The sequence below is a fragment of the Magnolia sinica genome, chromosome 3 (assembly GCF_029962835.1).
Source record: "Magnolia sinica isolate HGM2019 chromosome 3, MsV1, whole genome shotgun sequence".
NCBI lineage: Eukaryota > Viridiplantae > Streptophyta > Magnoliopsida > Magnoliales > Magnoliaceae > Magnolia > Magnolia sinica.
In genome coordinates, this window is record NC_080575.1 from 9,879,650 (window position 1) to 9,897,786 (window position 18,137).

Below are 18,137 nucleotides of genomic sequence, written 5' to 3' on the forward strand. Positions count from 1 at the left end.
GCATGAGCTTTGGCTCTAATCAACCACATGCATTGTCTCATTTGGACATGGACAGTATCCTGAATGGATCAGATTCCTATGATACATTAGTTGTTAGACAATCCAAGCCGTCCAAGATCACTGACCCATCTACAGGGGCATACTCGCTGATACAACTATGATAATAACCATCTGATTTTGCCACCACTCACTATTTTAAATTTAACCATCCATTAGAGAGCCATCAATCAGATGGTTAGGATAGCTTGATCTGTGCGATTATAGATACGTGATCCGTCCACAATGTGTCCCAAAATTTTGAATGGTCTGGATAACCATACATGTGAAGAGAAGAGTCAACGCTATTTTAAAAGTGATGGTCACCCATCACAATCTAGCCAATGTAGATAGCCTCCAGAGAACTAAAGAAGACTGTCCTGAGCAGTACAAGAATCCTATTGTGCCAGCAACCTAAGTTTGGTATGATTGTTTCGTTTGCATGGTTAGATAAGATCTAACGGTTGAAATTGAATTTAACTTGAAGCATAGCACGGCATGGCAGCTCAATAGACCATTCATCTAGTGTGATCCACCATGGGTGGGCCACCGTTCTGAAAACTGCAAATCCAATGATCCTAAACTCCAACAGGTGGACCTTTTTCCTGTTAAATGGTGAATCATTTCAACCCAATTCTTTCAAAACAATCTATTTGTAAGCCACCCCCAATTGAGATTTTTGGGTGTTCATCATCCAGCCAGTGGGTCCCACTAGATGTCCAATAAAGCTTCCTGCATGCTCCACCATAAGTATTTCACACCCTTCCTATTTCTCTTAAAAGAAAGTTCATTTATTAAATACAACCGAAAAGCAGGCGGACCGCGCTAGATGGATGACAATACACGTGAAGCACTTGGATCAGAGTTAGAAAATTCGAATATAATAGAAAAATAAGACGATCCAACAACACCAATGCCATTTAGAATCTAATAGATTTAAGGGATATCAGTTAATAATGTAAATCCACTAAGGGTGGGACCCACCACTATTGGAATCAGAATCACTGAAGTGAATGGATGCTGATGTGGATTTGCACACTTTGGGGGTTCCACCAATAGCCACTTCCAGAAAGTGGCCCACCTCATATGATCCCACCAACTATCCATGTTTTCCTCTAGCTGTTTCTTTAAAGAGGAATGCTGCAAATGGCATCAGATAACAATCTCCATGAAAGACAGCTGCAGGCATAACCAGCTTCACAGAACCTGAAAAAAGAATACAAATGAGAAAGCTGTCTACCACAGTGAATACAAACTCTCATGGCATCTATACACTTTACAGAGTCCTAGTAAATAGGAATCTCTCATTTTGGATCGTGGGTTTTCCTTTGCAGAACATACATGTGCAATTCATCAGGGATGGCCCACTTTGAAAATGCACAGACCCAAATTATGAGAGCCCCATATGTGAGAGATGGATGGCTAAAAAACATAGGTCGTCTAGTGGTCCATATTCAATGTAAAGATGTGGTATACCATTTACCTGGTGAATGACCAGCCTATTTTCGTGCCAGGGCATGTTGGTGGCGGACCCCGCATTCTGAAAAATCCTGGATCTAGTGCACATGTAGTGTCGGCACATTTAAGATGCAGAAAACCTCAAATTCCAGGCAAGCGAATCCTGTCTGCATTCCTCTTCGCATGGTGTACGCCACACTCAAGCTATTGGACGTCGTTCCTCCAATATGGCTGAAAAGAGAATTTAATTGAGAGGCAGAAGATTGCATAGGCACCAGGTGTACAGTACACCTGAGATGTAAAAGAGATGATTAGTGTACAGTACACCTGAGATGTAAAAGAGATGATTAATGTACAGTACACCTGAGATGTACCTACGCTACACATTTGCATTGCAAGTAGTATTAGTACAATGCATGGTGTGCTGTAACGGCCATTATGTAAAGATGTTGGTAGCAACTGTTACACTGTACAAGGTCATAATGGCCGTAACGGCTGTTCGGAAAAAAAAAAAGACCTGTAAAGGCCGTTACAGCCCTTGTAATGGCCCATTACGCCCCCATAAAGGCTGTAATGGTCCATTACGAGGCTGATACAGATTTTTCGAGTTTTTTTTTTCAATTTATAAAAAAATAAAAATAAAGAGAGAGAGACGGTAACAGCTGTTACAGTGGCCGTAATGGCTATTATAACCTGTATCGTAAAGGTAATGATGGTGGCCATTAGGGTCACTGTTACCATTACGGAATACCTTGGTACAATGTAGTGCAAATGTAAAGTATAGGTCCATCTCAGGTGCACTGTATGCTATTCATCTCTTTTACGTGCGTACACCATAAAAAAGAGAAAAAAAAAGGCAAAGAACTTCAAAATTTCAGACTCTGCTAAACATCTGAACCACTATTACAGATATAGTATATGTATGGTACAGTGTAGTACAAATGTATAGTATAGGTAAATCACCAGCGTACCGTATTCTATTCATCTCTTTTACATACATAAACCTTGAAAAAGAAAGAAGGCAAAGGACTGAAATTCAAATTTTGAAATGCTCACTACATTTGTGCCCACGTCTCACAATGGTGGGACACAGGCTCGCATGACTCTCCACACAGGTGAACCCCACTCCAGCTGTAGCTTAATTTATAGTAGTAAAGGAATTTTATCCTTTGGAAATTCTTACATATGAAATTAACCTTTGACAGAATTCATGACTCAAATGTTTTGATAGTCTCTCTTTTGTCTTCCTCTTTCACTTTTGGCTCGGAGTGTGCTTTTCTCATTGACGAAGTCAGTCAAGTATAGAAAGACCTGGACCAAACTTGCAATGGGCCCATCCAGTCCAATCAACCAGGTCAGACGGGCCCTCCCATTTCTAAAGCATTAAATCTCAATATTGTTGCCGTGTGCAAATAGAAGTGTAGAGCTGTCAATGAGCTGGGTGCGCGATTTAAGATTCTATTTCCGCCTGGACATGCAATCCATTCAATAGATTGGCCCCACAATGAGGAACACTTGGTGCAAAAATCAGCCCCATCCATTGATCAAGTGGACCACACTTGTATTTTTCTATTTATCAATGGTTATACACTGTTTTCTATGGTGTGACTCACTTGATAAGTGGATAGAGCTGATTTTTGCACTAGGTGATCCTCATCGTGGGGCCAACCTATTAGGAGGATTGGATGTCACAAGCACTTAACAGGTTGGAAGTTATCCACTGGGTGGACCATAACCTGTGGTCCAACTGGTTGGACTTGATAGGGGACTCACTTCTAGGCCCATGGACCACAACTGAGTGTGATTTTCGACCACAAAAAATTTACAGCATGGACAAGGACCGGATTTGAGAACATCTTCAGTTGAGGGCCAACCCAAGCTGGAGCCTAAGCATGTTTTTAGCAGTCCAGGGCAAGGCTGTGCCTGATTTTTTTAGGCCTACAGTCAAGCACTTTAGTTTTAGGACCTGCAAATGAACAGGCCCAACTCAAGTAGACCATTGCTCAAGCACAGACCACCAACAACTCTACTGAAAGTGGCTGGCCAACTTAACGTGGGACCAAGATTTTAAGATGGTGATGACTTCATAACAGTGCCATCATATAATGGTAACAGCCATTATGAAATGGAAAAAAAGGGGGGGAAATGGAAAATGTCCGGCCATAGAAAACAATGTGCATTTTCTAACTGAAAATAGCATTATAATCCATAACATAATTCAGTTATGATTAAAAAAAATAGCTTCCGTACATGGTGGTCATAAGATAATGGCTGCTGTTTAAAAGGCATTCTTTTTTTATTACATAACAACGGAGAGTGACGTTCTCACTGTAACAGCATTATGATGAGTATTATGCATTTAATTATTATTATTATTTTAATTCAAACCTCGTGTGGGCCTATAAACCAACTACATTGGTTGAATTACAAGGAACCAAATGTTTAGTGACCAGTCCAGTTTTTAATCAAAACAAGGCTCAAGCATGGGCCCGTAAACATAAACATCCCCATCATACACATTAAAATGTAATGTTCCCAGCCCCATCAAATGATTCCACATTATTTTACGAGCCTTGTTAAGCCTGCGCGTGTGTACAAGTCAGTTAATGCACACAGCACCGCAGGTGCAATATCCAGCCATCCGTCGGAAGGATACCACTATGTAGATTCCTTATCCCAAGAATCAGGTTGGTCCACTAGTCATATGGGCTGCAATTAACTGAACAAAATATACAGTGGTGGAGAAAAGGTCCAAAGTTTTCTAATGCATCCATTTGTAATATCATGGCACACCTTCTGAGTGGACCGCCGTTATCTTTGGGCAGTAGCATCTACACGATGAGGTCCACATGATGGATGGATTGGATATCTTGCCTCTCTCCACGCTGGCATATGTGGTGGTGTGTGCATTCGCGGACTTGTACATGTATGCGGGCTTAGCAAAATTCTTATCTTACAACCAATATTAAAGAAAAAACCCAGAAGGATTGGTTTTCTGGCTAGCTGGATTGAATATTTATTCCAGGGTAAATATACAACACTTGGTGCATAATAACTACACCTACACTTGGCTTCCAATAATCCAGATTCCAGACCATTCATCTGGTGGGCCCCACCATGGATCAGCACTTTTTGACAAAATCTACCGATTGGACAATTCTAGCCATGTGAGAATTGGCCTGCAAATGGACAGTTAAGAAGAAAGACATAGGCAGCAGTCCATATGCAGCTAGGCCCAGCAACAGGTGGGCTGGGCCTGGTTCAGGCCAGATTTTGAAATCAATGGACCAGGCCTAATAGAAGTATTGATTTTGACTGGCCCAGGCCTGCCTACTGCCAGCCCTATATGCAACAGCAAAAGGTCGACTGATCAGCTGGCTGGAATTATTTGATCCATTGCCCCTTGCCTGCAAAGCCCACAAGATGAATGACCTAGGACACAGTTTTCACCTTTTATGGCCTCCTATTGGCAACTGAAATAAAGACCTACCTAAGCATGAGGGTCCTATCAATTTTCAGGAAGGAATTATATGATGTTTTCCTTGAGTATATGCATAGTATCCTCAGTCATTCAGTTCGTATTCATGGGGCCCGTGGTTTTAGTGATCCTAATCATTGATCTGATGAAACTCGCTGTGGATGGACCATCCTCAAAACTCTTCCAGATTGGAGTATCCTAGCCATCCAATCTTTAGTCTCTTGTCAGTTGAACATGGACCATCACTGTATTTCCTTACTTAATTGTCTATTTGCTGCCAGTGAAAGGATTAGGGTTGTCCCATTGAAAAAAAAATGCCCTGCTAGTATAAACTGCTGAGCAGAGTATGTTATGCATATCCTCAAGGCAAGGATCATATAATTCCTCCTTTAGAAGTGGACCACATGCCCTTCGTCCAATGGCAAGGCCTCACTAGACTGCCAATCTCTTTTTCTGAAAATTACATGCATACCTTCAACTGTAGTTTTTGTCTTTCACTGAAGTACTGGTTTGGATGGTTGATCCTAGTGTGTCATGAGGAGGGTATGAGTCGCTTCAAATGTCTAGGTGCACTCACGCTGAAAATGGCTTTGTTAGATTTGCACAACAAAAGGAATGTGGGAAACTAAAAACAAAATGATTTAGAACCAATGTACAGATATGAGAGACAAGAACTGGTGCATCTCCAAATATCCAGATGAACTCAGATTTAGTAAATAGATTAGTTTGAATTGTGGTGTCTAACTGCTTGGGTGTGCATGCACATGTGTGTATCCTTTTGTGTGCATGTCCAATGCCTCTGGAAGCATGAACAGGAATTGCAATGCCTCCACAAGAAGATACACACACACACACACACACACACACACACACACACACAGATACATACTGAGAATCAAATTCCGATGGGTAGTGATGTGCCAGACAGCCCCAACCCAGGTAGACAACCAGTTGAACTTTTTCTAGGAAATCATGAGGATTCCTCTTTCAAATCTTGATGATAGGTGAAACGGGACCGTAAAGCCACGTAATAGCTAGTCAAGGTCGTGATGGCTATGATGGCGACGATTTTGATTGTGAGAGTTAGATAGCTCTAAGCTACATGACTCAACAAGCAGTATCAGAGACAGTGTTTGTAATATCTTGGAACCATTTCTCATGTCAAAAGTTTGGGTGCCTGGGGAGTAGATTTCTCAAACCACAGCCTAATTGTTTTAGTAGAAGTTTGAATGTGTTACTTATCAAGAAAAGAAGACAATAGGTGAAAGGGGTGAGAATTCCACATTCTCCTGAAAGCTAAATAGATCCAACTACAATTTGTGGAAATTAAATTTTGCCATTTTGGGAATTAGAGTTCTCTATTCAACTGTGAATAGTATCTCTAATAACATAAGGGGTGCAAACAAAATAGCTGATTCACTTGCAAAAGAGAGAGTAACAAGAGGTAACTCATGATTTACTCCTCATTTCTGCTTCCCTAGTTGTCGCTTGCCATCTCTTCTTTAGTAAAATTTAGTGATCTTACAAGATCATTCACCGGTAACACGTCTTATCCAAAAATCCAGGTCTACTCATGAGGTGAGCTGCAAATCTACATTGAAATATAAAAATCACTAGTCATCTTATTTTCTAACCATCCATTTTCTCATACACATTGGAGAACCTGATGAGTAGATCGTTCTGATTTTGACCCAGGGAATGACTATGATGGGCCCTGATGGTGAAAACGTGTATGACGTTCACACTTTTTTGGCAAATTGCCTATTAAATTCCTCATGCAAATAACTACAGCACTTCTGTGATCTACAAGCAGAGTAAGGAGCATATATGACCACAAATGATAAATGAATCACACCACCAACAATTGAGTCAGAGAAACTATTGGTAGGGCATGATGCAGTTTATTGTTTTCTTCTTCTTTCTTTCTTTCTTCTTCTTCTTCTTTTGAAAGATAACTAAATTTCATTAACCCAAAAATTTGGAAAAAAAAAAAACGCGCACACACACAAACACACATCACACCACAGGAGCGACACTCTCATCACCAGATCAAAACAAAAGTGCAACACCAATATTGAGATAGCTAAAAAACAGAACCCCTGCTACATCAAAACCATTGGTTGGGGTCTCCAAAGTCGCCATCCCAATCCCCCGAGAGGACAAAAAAGAGCAACCATGGAATTCAGGCCTTACAAGAGCCCAATAAATGATCATGATCGAGATGTTCCTTTTCAGTTTTGCATTCGAAATGAACTTATCCTCAAATGAGGCAGTTTAGTTTGGAACAAGGGAACTGTTCCCTGTTTGGAGAATGTGAGAAGATTCTAGTTTTGCAAGGATTAAGACTGCAACTTGCTCGATATGTTTGAAATAATATTCTATTTGCAAGGAAATTTCTCCATCATCAATCCTAGTGTGAAGACAATGTTTCAGGATATTTTCGTAGAATTCACAGAAAACTGAAAGAGTGAATGATTGTTTTATAAAATACAAATGATCTATCGGACTTGAATTGCATCCTAGTCATCTCAAGAATAAAAAAGAAACCAGTTTGAAGCAATAAAAAAGGGAGGTAGTTTCAAGACCCTCCATGGATGTCCAAATCTGCCTCATCTTTGGTCACAAATCAATGGAATAGATAATGGAAAAGTCACAGATTATGTATATATTTTTTAAAGGTAACACTACCAGGGATTGAACCTTGGATCACTCACACACATTACATTGTCTCTACCAGCTCATCTAACGAGCAGGAGACTCGCAGATTATGTACATATTCAAAACCATTGCACAAATGCATGCTATACCCAAAATCCAATGAATGCGAACATCTGTTTAATTTGTTTGAAAAAATGTCTTTAACATATTAAAAAGTAGTACCAAAGAGACATAACTGTGGGAATGAGGACAAGCAACACAAATGCTTGCTTCGGCCCCTGAGTTATAATATTATTGTTGTTTAAAAAAATGAGGACAAGCAACACGACCAAAATCTGCACATGACAAATCCATGCACACATGACTGTGTGTTTGATTAGAGGCGCAACATAAAAATGAGTTCCTTTTGTCTCTATCATGATCCAGGACCAGCAGGTGCCGCCACCCATGGGACCCACGTTCTGAGTGGTCGGATGATTGGAACTGTCCATGTTGTGGACAATATGATATACATGCTCTTATGAAAATTAAGCTGAATGGATGATTGTGAACATCACTATCTGTAGATGAATTTAGAACAGTGAAAAGAAAATCTTCAACGACTCCCATCAACTCTAAAAACCAAAGTTCAGAATCATCATTGGTGCAGGATTATGGGACAATATCTTATTTATGGGAGTAACAATAATATGGACAGTTCAAATTGTCAGACCATCTCAGCATGTGAGCAATGATGGGTGGTGAAACATGCTGGATCCTGATTCGGGACAGAGGCAAAACAAACTCCACAAAAATAACCTCCCCTAATAAGCAAAACAACCAAACTAACCCAACATTTATTCTACTAATCCTATCAAAAAGAAGATGACAAATACTGTTAAAAGGATGCTTATTAATCAAAGTTGAGACATTTCTATGAGGGTGTCAATGGTTTGGGCCAGCCCATCAGGTATTCAGGCTTGGCATGTCACTATCAGTCTTGGGTCTAGATTCTTAGGCCCACCAGGCTGGGGATGGGTCCAAAAGTTTAAGATCAATTACTATTCAAACTAGGCTCAAATCAAGTTCATTTGTCTATTGGGTCAGGTCAAGTTGGGCATGGCCCAGACCATAGTAGTAATAAGGCATACTGTTGTATACACGTTGTGTGTGTCTGTGTGTGTGTGTGCATTTTCGTACCATTAATATCATAATCGTCATTGTCATCATCTTACATTTCTCCCAACAGTTTGGGGTCGGCTTTTAAATGGTAGATTTGCAAAAGTTTTACAACTGGTTCTCCATTAGATATCAACCTTCCTCTTTTAACTGGCTCTTGGAACCAGTCATGACAGATGCTCACATTAATTCTGCTCATGTGCCAACATGGTTCCACCCATTACTGACCCTCAGCCCAACACCACATGCATGTGCCAAAGGATAAGCAAGCAAAGGACATGGAGTAGAAGTTTCCTGGCAAACCGCTAAGCACAAAGCACCCACAAACATTAAATGTCATGCTCAAGGAAATACTTACCAAATGATTTCTCTCTGTGTAGAAATTGCTTAATGGGGTGGTCTCAAGCTTGACAACTTTTTAATTGGGTAGGAATTGGTTCACGTATGATCTGATCAGACCCAGATAGAGGGTATGCCTGACTAACTGGCTGGTCACTGCAAAGGAAACAGAGATGCCAACAGGTGGCAGCTGTACATCAGAAGATCCTGTCCAGTACCCACAGCCAGGCTTGGCTACGTCTTTGCACAGTTAATTGTAGGGTAGCTTGAGGCATTGGTTTCCCCCTTGAATCCTTGATAGAAGATATTGTGTCTTTTAGTTAAAAGGAATTATTCAGAAATCAATTTGAATAATTTATTACATAGATATAGAAAAATAAAATTAAAAAAGCAAGGTTTCCAATGACTAATAAGGTGTTTTTCTGACTCAGGACTTGAGAACCATTCAAAGCAACTCAATTCTGTCAGAGTTAAAAGCTTCACATTACTTGCATTAGCCAAGAAAATTATCCTAGCCATTGTGCTAATCCCTGGTTAAAATTCATTTAGAAAAGTCTGTTCAAATGAAATCAGTTTTACCCACTCAACATGCAAACCCTTGTTCCAGTAACTTTATACTTACATCTGCTTCTGGAAGATTTTGATTTTAGCAGGAACAGTTTCATCATTCATGACATGCTTTAGCTTTAGGACGTTAAAGTAAGGTGTTTGATAAATTTCACACCAGACATTCTGACGAGTAGAATATGTTTTGAAATTATCGGTTGACAGGTTATAGAGTAGCTTTATTATAGTCTCCTAGCTTAACACTGCTCTTATATATAGAACTTTCATGAAGGTTTGATGGCTATGACACTCAATGGTGACGAACTTCATGTAGAAATCTGATGTAGCAATAGCCAATAGGCACTCTCTTGCAGGTGAACTACTCAGACCATCAATTAAAAGGCCTAAGCTCCAAAGTGAACTTCTAGCAACATCCAATAACCCTTTCCAAACTAAAATTCTACAGTTCTCACCTTTTCCTTTCCTCCTATCCTCAAAGCAAAGCTTTCTTGGGGAAAAAAAAAAAAAAAAACTGATATAGGTCGTACATAGCAACTCACATTTACATATGTACCAGCCCAATATGTAGAAACTGCATGGCAATACAAAACATGTATTGTGTACCAACATGGCAAAAAAAAAATCGTAGAACTTCAGTACATGCAATTCTAGTACAATAATAAATGTTGAGAACCCAATACCAATACCTCTCTCTCCCATTCACACCCACAAACAATGATAAGGGAAAGAAAAAACTGGGAATTGAATTTTAGGTGACATTATTTTTGTGAATTGTACACAAGTGTGTGTTCAAGGAACAATAGTGCCCCACCTACAGATACCTAGCACTACTCCATCTAGTGTTGGGTCCATCATATGATAGAATTGAAGTTCAAACAAGTGTAGAAGAAATGGGGAGATCATCCCATTTTTTATTTTATTTTTTGGGTTAGCATGTTAGTACACACCCCACTGTTAGCCACACCCACAGGAAGATCATCGCATTTGCTTAAACTTCTAGGCAGAGAATGACATGAGAAATTTGAATAATGGTTAATGAGACGATATAGATTGAAGTTTGCAGTATAATATACTTACCTCTTGTGAGAATTTTTGTTTCCGGAATGCAAGAGCATCAACGAACTTGAAATCAACACCCTGCACTAGAAAAGGAAGATGACTTTTAAATACAAATGGACGCGACTATTGAAGCTGGCTTAAAGAAAGTGTATTTCATCTAAACATAAGTTAAGGCTAAAGCTAACATTCGAATGCTTAGCATCCCCTGATATCCCTAAATATATGTCATGAAAGCTTCAAATAATGACATTCCAGTTTCTAGAATCTCACAGACTTCAGCCACCATATATCTTGATACTTTCCACACTTATGACTTAGGAGCATATCATCTCCTCACAACATAACTAGATTGTCCCCAGGATTCATTAGAACCCTTCAAATTCATGGCATGACCAAAATACTGTGACTATGGGGGGGGGGGGGGTGGAAGTTGACCAATATATCATACTTACCAATGATAAAACATCCTTTTTTTGAACAGTAACAAAAAAAATAAAAAATTATTGACGTGAACAAAATGAAACACTAAAGAGGGGGGTAGAAAGGGGATGGGAAGATACCAGCCCAACCTGCAAACCACTAGATTACAACACTAAAGCCCAGCTACCTGAGAGGTCTTCCTTCTTAAATAATTTGAGACCCTCTGCCCAAGAGAAAACCTAGCCCTTAGACCTCGGCAAAAACATCTCGGGGTAGTAGATCTATTGTTAAAAAAATTTTAAAAATAAATTTTTTTAAAAAAAAATAGAAAATTAAAAAATATATATAATAAAAATAATTAAAAAAAAAAAAAAGATTTTTCACTGTCCAAATAGACCACAAGATTGCCACTAGGGAAGACACCATAGCCCCTTTTTCTTCTTGCTGAACTTTTCCCCATTCCAAGCAACAAAACAATCATTAATCAAGCTAGTCATCACCCAGCTCATTCCAAAGAGGTTTAGGAGATCAGACCAAATGTTCATAGCAACCTCATAATGGATGAAGAGATGATCTGCTAATTCAGCCCTTCTAAGGCACGTAATACAGATGTGAGTTAGCATCCCCCTCTTTCTCAAATAATCGATAGGAAGGATCTTGTTCTTAGCCACAAGCCATGCAAAAACAAAAACCAAAAAAAAAAAAAAAAAACTCACTCTAGGCAAACCCCTGAAGCTCCAAATAAGACCCTCAGAAAAGAGAGATGGAAGAAGAACAACCGTGAAGCAATCTATAATATGATTTGCCAAGAACGAACCTGATGGGTTAATCTTCTACCACTAGACAGCGAGGAGGACAAATCCCTTAAATGGTTAAGCGAGAGCAATAAACAACTGGGACCGCTTATCTGCCTTAGGCACGTTTGGATTGCCTACACTACCAGTAAGCATGAAATTTACTTCGAGACAAAATAATGGTTTCAACAACACTACTAAAAGTTAGAAATTCCATAATGACCAAGTGTGGATTTGTCTCAATGACTTGAATGTTGTGATTTGTATTATCTCCTACCTATTGACTAGCCTAAACTGGAAAAAGTCAAACTAGATAGAGTGTACAAAGAAAACACCAGGAAGAAAAAGAAATCACAATGATGTCATACAAGCATAAACGGAAATAAGGAAACGAGAGAGAGAGAGAGAGAGAGAGAGAGAGAGAGAGAGAGAGAGAGAGAGAGAGAGAGAGTTTTTGAACCAGTGCATCTAGTGTTCTATATAAACAGCCAATATAAAAGACATGGTGCAACCCTTTTTTCTGAGAAAGTGACCAATTATTAAAAGAGCCCAAAAACAAGACTTCAAGAGCGAGATTGCAAGCAGAAGGTGATCCTGTCATCACTGCACCTCAAATAACCCACATCAAAAAGCAAAACAAAACAACACAAAAAGACTCAGGCTAAGATGTCCAAGGCCAGTTCCATAAAAGGAAGGTCACCTAAATACAATTGACTTCCAATCCCTTTGCAACATAGCCATAGGATTCTCTATAAATTCCAAAAGCACAATAGCCCACCCAAATTCCATATCAGCCATTGAACCTTTAAGAGAGACAAGAGGTGAGTATTTTCCATCAAATTCCTCCCTTTCCAAGTGCCATAGAAAACTGCAAATGTGACTAGGTTACAAAGATTCTTTCATGAACCAAAAAAGGGACCGTCAAACATCCTGCAATCACATAAAAACCTGATTTCTCAGACCAACTGAACATCAAACATCGCAAACAAATGACCCTCACAGACCAGCAGTGAATAAACGAATGATCCATTGATTCTTCACCATTTCTATACATAAAACACATTGGGCATCACCATGTCCCCCTCCCTAAAATTGTCAAAGGCTAGGATTTTATTCTCAATGGTGATCCACACGAACGCTTGAATCCTCGGAGGAACATGGGCTTTCCACGTTTTGGTCGATGGATATAAAGGATTTCTAGGATACAAATTTTAGCTAGAAGAGATTTAGGGAGAAGCTTCCACTTGCTGTCCACTTCCAACACTTTCTATCCTCACCCAAGGCATCAATTCTTCCCTCCTTGAGAAAAACCCATTCAAACAGGGAACTCCCTGGCTGGACGTTGATCCCAAATAATTTAGATTTTGCCATATTAATACGAAGACCGGAAACCACTTCAAAGCAGAAGAGAGTTGTGCGCAAGTTGGATATGAAAGGGAAAGAGGCTTCAGAGAATATGAGAGTATCATCAACGAATTGAATATGGGTGATGGGAAGAGGTAGCCCAGGCATAGCAAGACCTTTTAAGATACCTTCTTCCTGACCTTTAATCATCATTTTGGAGAAAGCTTCTCCGATAATAAGGAAGAGGAAAGGGGACGAGGGGTCTCCCTAACGAAGGCCTCTGGTGCTCTTGAAGAAGCCTTTGGGGGATCCGTTCAACATGACAGAAAAATGAGCGGAACTGACACAGGCTTGAATCCAGTTTCTCCATTGAACCCCGAATCCCATCCGAGTAAGCATATATTGAAGAAAGGACCAGTCAACGTGATCATAGGCCTTAGCGATGTCCAATTTGCAAAAAAAACCTTGTCTGGAGGATGTCCGGTATGAATGGAGGATCTCGTTGGCTATCAAGGCACAATCAGTGATTTGTCTGCCTTTAATGAACGCGTTCTGATTAATAGAAATCGGGTTCCCAATAACCTTGGAGAGACGAGCTGAAATCACTTTGGCGAGGATTTTGTAGGGGCCTCCGATCAGACTGATTGGTCTGAAGTCGGCGAAAGAGCTCGCACCCAAGACCTTAGGGATGAGGGCAATAAAGGAAGCACCTCGGCCCTTGGATAGAAGGCCTCGTGAATGGAATTCCTGGAAGAAGAGAAGGACATCCTGGCAGACGAGGTCCCAAAAAGTTTGGAAGAAGATGATGGGGAAGCCGTCTGGACTGGGAGATTTGTCACCGCCGAAAGAGTCAACCGCCTCCTTGATTTCATCAATAGAAAAGTCAGCTTCGAGAAGGGCCGCCTCTACAGTCTGCAAGCTACTGAATTGGATGTTGTCCAGGCGCGGTCCGTCTCAAGATTCAGCAGTAAGCAGACGTTTGAAGTGGTTGATTGCGAGGTCGGCGATGGCCTGTTTATCATCGATCCAAACACCATTGTCGCAAATACTGACAATAGCCTTAGATCGAGCATGCATACTGGCTATGCTATGGAAGTATTTTGTATTTTTGTCTCCCTCAGCAATCCATCTAGCCTTAGATTTGATTTTCCAGGAAACCTCTTCTTGAAGAGCAGCGACCGACAGAGCTTGAATAATTAGGATACGCCTACTCAAAACTTCATCGGGGATGTGAGTGTCGTTCAGACTATTATCAATTTGTTGTAGCTCTGAATGGAGGGCTTCCGTTTCGGCTTCTTTCATACGAGATTCCTCGTAGAACCATTCCTTGATCTTCAACTTGAGTAATCTTAATTTACATATCAGCCTGTGTCCCGCAAAACCTTCGACCTGAAAAGAGGACCACCAAGCTGAGATCTTCTCCCTAAAACCTTCTTTACTGAACCATGAAGAATTGATGCAGAAGGGTTTTGGGCCCCAATTATCCTCCGCCAGGATGAGTAGCAGAGGGCAAAGGTCCGATGTAGTTCGAGGCAGCACCGTCTGAAGGATAGAGGTAAAGGCCTCCAGCCAATCCGGGGAGACGAGGAACCTGTCCAGCCTAGATTAGATGGGGGATCTACGACCATTTGACCAAGTGTACTTGGCTCCCAGAAGCGGCAAATCGACAAGCCCCTGAGATTGAATCCAAGAGGAGAAACGATTCATAGCTGGAGACACCCTTCTAGGCCGGGAGTGTTCGTTTGCGAAACGGACGACGTTGAAGTCACCAATCACACAATAGGGGCCTGAGAAGGAATGTCTAACAAGGGTTAATTCATCCCAAAAAGTAGGGCTACCAAATTCAACAGAAGGGCCATACACAACAGATAGAAGGCAGACAAAGTTAGATGACTTATCTTGCAGGATAACCGAGATAGAGAAAGATCTTTTAAAGACCGATTGGAGGTCCCATTTAGAAGCTTTCCAAGCAACTAGGATGCCCCCCGAAGATCCTGAGGCATCAAGCGAAACCCACTTAGCGTTGGACGCCGACCACAGAGAAGCGAGAAGACTTTGATTGAAGACAGGCACCCTTGTTTCTTCATCGCTTAAAATTTTCAAGGAACCACATTCCAGATGATGGATCCCCAATGAACTCATTGCATTCCCCTACCTTAACTCTTTATTAATTGCTAAAGATAAAGGGGAAGGGCAAGCATTTTCTAACTAGGCATCCCCGAGATCCACACATCTTTCCGTGGAGCAATCACTACTTCTGCAACCAACGATATAACAAGTCCCTTCCTCAAACAAGTTACTTTGTTCGAGATTGACTAACCCACGCAGTCAGACCTCCTAATTAGGCTAATGGCTTTCCATGCATTCAAACCCACACTACCTGAAGAAAACCCAAGAAACCACTCTCCATGCCCCCAAAACCTCCATATTCTCAGAAAATAACATCTCTCCACAAAGCTTCCAGCTCTTCTCTGAATCTCCATCACAATTTACCAAGAAAATCCCAGTTTTTCTCTCGTACCCTACCCACCCCAAGACCACCTTCCATTTTTGGATTTTCCACCTTCAAATTTATTTCTTTTGGCAGCAAAAAGCGGTAGTAAAGAATCACCCCCTTTTTTTTTTTTTGAAATTTTGAAAGTTAAAAGCTTCTTGAAGTTCTCACAGGGAACTATTTGGACTGCAAAGTTATGGTCCAACTAGTGCAAAAGTACTAAGGTGTCATGTGTTTACAACATTCAGCCAGTCCAAAGAACATTCAGCCAGTCCAAAGGTTGGCCCCACTAAATGACCGGAGGTTCCCTACTTATGCATTTGCATATAAACAAGAAGTTCCAAAAGCATAGATGTCAAGCGTATATAACTATATATTCTTAAATGTTAACTACCCAAATGCCCAATTTTTTTAGCTCACGACAGCACATCTAGGCACACATTTTAAATTGCAAGTATAGAGCGTGAAGAAAGAGATATGGTGTAGTAGCTACCTATTTACTTCAGCATCTTTCATAAAATTCTTGGATCAATGCAACAAAACTAATTTATACCACAGATTTAATATTTTCACTTGAAAAACTAAGAGACAAGTTGCAATGATGGAATAATACTTTGAAAGTCTTCCTACCTAGTTTGATAAAATCAAAAGTATCAAGTGATATCATCAACATCATCATCATCTACGCCTTATCCCAACTAACTAGGTTTGGCTACACAAATCCTGTTCCGCCATTTCACTCTATCAAGGACTCATACAAATACCATATTCCAAAAATCAAGTGATATACTAATAGTAAATCATTCCTCTCAATAGAATCATAACTAGGTGTTTGAAATGATTGTCTGTTTGGTAGATAGATCTACAGATAGAAATATATGAATTACCGAAATAATTAAAAAAATAAAATGATCAGTAACAAACAAGCATATGTATCAATTGCCAAAATTAAATAAATATGAAATATACTAGGTAAAATTCAATCCAATAGGTTCCTTAAGCACATTCAGAATAAATAATAAAAAAGCAAAGCTCGGAATTACCTAAGATCCCGATCCTGCTCGTCGACAACATGCCACGTCCCCAAGAAAGAGACTTTGTCAGCCTTCCAAGTAAAATACGAGTACCGCCTCTAACTGCTCCGTCCTGCAAAGCATGCAATCGCAGTGCTGTGTTTGCATGCTTTCAAGTTTCGAGAACCAAAGCAGCTCTTCTTCTACGAACTTGTGTGTCATTTCCCTTTCAAAACCGTTCATCTCTATCAGTCGACCGTGGCAGCCAGAGAAAGACATCTCTGTCAGGCATTTCATCGAACACGTCGGCGATGGGCCCACGAAGTCCCAGTAGATCTTCATAAATGCCTGCGAAGAATCACTGCAGTGAAGATGTCCGTAGAGATGGAAGAGACTATCGAACAGCTCTCTCTCGGTTATTTTATCGAATAGCTTGCGAGCAACATCCATAAGGGTGGACAAAACACAGACATTCTTGCGGAAGAGTATGGTGAGAAGGGTAGAGCGGAGTGTAAGGTAGTTGCGGGAGTACTGAAGATGGTGGTACTCTGAGCTTGAGCTTGGGTTGAGCTGTGGAAGAAGATCAGATCCTCGAAGAAGAGTCACGTAGATTTCTCGTGAGATCAACGCAAATTACAAGAAGGAGAAAAGCTTCGATACTCTGCCGGAGTGTGAAGAATAATACGCAGGTAGTTAGAAATTGCATAGGTTGCGTACAATATTAAAACTTCCAGATTATGGGTCCCAATTTAGAAGGGTCATGAACCGAAAACTACACCCTTTTTTGTTTACTGACTATTGGAATGGTGGACATTTATGGACGGTTAATTTTGAAATAAAAAAATCCAACGGTCCAATCCAACAATCAAAGGTTATGACTATTCAACCAATGGGGCTGTTACTTATCTACAGTGAATTCTACAATTTAATCGGCTTAATTTGATCTAACGTACGCAAACATGTACAATATCTGCGCGCCTGTGTATCAAGTTTTTTATTTGCTGGAGTATCAAATAACTCCGCTAGGGGATTGCCCGTGCATGTAGTCGGAAGCTGTATGGGGCCAAAGAGATTACTGTGACAAATCCACTCTGTCTGTAACTTTTGCAAGACTAGAATATAACAGAAGTATAAAAATCAGACAGATAAATAAAGCCTGTGAGAAATCCACCTGGTCCATCCATTTTGCCCAATTATAGTTATACATGGGCTCAAAAATAATTGAGTGAGTTATTATTATCCTCGGGATTTAGAATTCAGTAACATGTAATATTTGTGGATATGGTTTCTGTTGGACGTAGGCCAGTGGGGCCCACCGG

The 18,137-nt window shown here is 40.4% G+C and overlaps 1 long non-coding RNA gene across 4 annotated transcripts; it reads right to left on the reverse strand.

Moving 5' to 3' along the window:
• Positions 1-868: 868 nt before the first annotated feature.
• LOC131239476 (uncharacterized) lies at positions 869-17,532 on the reverse strand. 4 transcript variants are annotated; one of them, XR_009168241.1, is made up of 5 exons: positions 16,849-17,532; positions 10,772-10,831; positions 5,445-5,550; positions 1,520-1,725; positions 869-1,242 (listed from the first exon to the last, which is right to left on the reverse strand). It is a non-coding gene; the product is annotated as an uncharacterized LOC131239476 (long non-coding RNA). The 4 variants fall into 4 exon arrangements; XR_009168242.1 differs by having other exon boundaries at positions 10,772-10,836; XR_009168240.1 differs by lacking the exons at positions 10,772-10,831; positions 16,849-17,532 and adding an exon at positions 5,840-10,764 and having other exon boundaries at positions 5,445-5,799.
• Between the last annotated feature and the right edge of the window lie 605 nt (positions 17,533-18,137).